Source organism: Corvus kubaryi, unplaced genomic scaffold (assembly GCF_017639235.1).
Source record: "Corvus kubaryi isolate FWS band 111438036 unplaced genomic scaffold, C.kubaryi_AGA036_p1.0 37398, whole genome shotgun sequence".
Lineage (NCBI taxonomy): Eukaryota > Metazoa > Chordata > Aves > Passeriformes > Corvidae > Corvus > Corvus kubaryi.
The window spans coordinates 21,413,274-21,414,671 of NW_024581137.1; the positions used below are offsets into that span (position 1 = coordinate 21,413,274).

Here is a 1,398-nt window from a genome sequence, read left to right on the forward strand (position 1 = left end):
GGGCAAGAACCACACTGCAGAAGGGAATAAGCAGTCGTATCTAACTGTTTATTCTATTCCATTCATCACCACAGGGTGCATCTGTGCATGTGAGGTCAAGGTCAGTGATCCTTGTTCACATGAATCATTCTCAGTGCTAATGAAAAACACCCCTGATGCAGCGTGTTCGAACACCAACAGCTTCGGCAGACTTCTGGCACTCCTGGCTCACTTCTACGAGCCAGAATTCACAGGTGAGGCAGAACGCCTGGGTTGGGGGGGCATTCAGGGCTCGGGATGGACGAGAGCTTAACAGGGGCTGTTGGTGGAGATTGGCATGGAAAAGAAGGAGGATAATTTTTGACTGGAGGAAAAAACAGTGCTGCCGTGGGCCAGCTATGGCTCCTTTACACCTTGGCTGTTTGAGTTTCAAAGCTGAAGAGTCTTTCAAAATAAAAAATTAATTTAAAAAGCGCAACCTGGTTCTGAGTTAGTTTCCAAATAATTAAGTTTTAAAGTTATGATGACAAATCCTAATTATCTTTCTCCACAAGTTTCTTGAAGTCAAGGAAACAGAGATGGAACATAGTGGCACATGAAGAAGGGCTTATTTTTCTTCCTCCCCCTTCTCCCCTTTCAATCAGTGCAAATTTTGCATACATTTTCTCTGCATTTCACTGTCCAGATAGAAAGAAGGATACATTTTGTGGAAGTGCTGATGACGTATAGATAGATGTGTGCAAAAAATTATAACTCAACCATAGAATAACTTTTCAAGGCTGCTGCAGTGACTACGATAATTTGATATGCAAGTGGATTTATTACTAAGATTACAAACAAAAGTTATGCACGTCATGTTTCTTGCTCTGCAGTAATCCTTCTACAGAAATTTTGGCGGCCCCTCGCCAAAGCCAGAGGAGGAACTCGATGGCCGGACGAGTCCCCGGGACTGTAGAGAGGAAGAAGAGGGTGCTCCGCGGAGGTGAGGGAGAGAGGGAAGGAGGCAGGCTGTTGTCTCACCACACATGGTCTTGTGGGAAGTGGGAATCTCAGGTTGAGTTACTCATCGGTATGGAGTCAGGAGTGTGCACAACCAATGATTTTGATGGCAGGAGGTAACGTACACATGTTTTTCAGGGAAGGTGCTGTAGGAGGACTTGCCGGCGGGCAGAAGGAGGTTTGTGCTGAGGGCTGTCATTTCCCAAGCATGGAATTCTTCTGATCCCAGGAGCCCATCGTCGCCGCCTCCGATGCTCTCCCTCCCTCCGGTACGAGCAGGGGGCTGGCGGCGCAGACCCGGCCGGGCAGGGGGGGCCGGGCGCCGTCCCCAGCGTTGCTCCCGGCGCCCCGGAGAGCGCGGCGGGGGTCGCGGGGCGGCGCTGCCCGGGCTGGGCGCTGCCCGCCCGCGCTGATTGACGC

The 1,398-nt window shown here is 50.6% G+C and overlaps 1 protein-coding gene across 1 annotated transcript in view; it reads left to right on the top strand.

Annotated features, from left to right (window-relative positions):
- The first annotated feature begins 1,066 nt into the window (after nucleotides 1-1,066).
- The window catches only part of ZNF385D (zinc finger protein 385D), a 423,741-nt gene continuing 423,409 nt past the window's right edge, over nucleotides 1,067-1,398 (top strand). The window contains exon 1 of the mRNA XM_042042823.1: nucleotides 1,067-1,247. The gene's annotated coding sequence lies outside the window, so the exon portion shown is untranslated. The remainder of the gene's footprint in view (nucleotides 1,248-1,398) is intronic.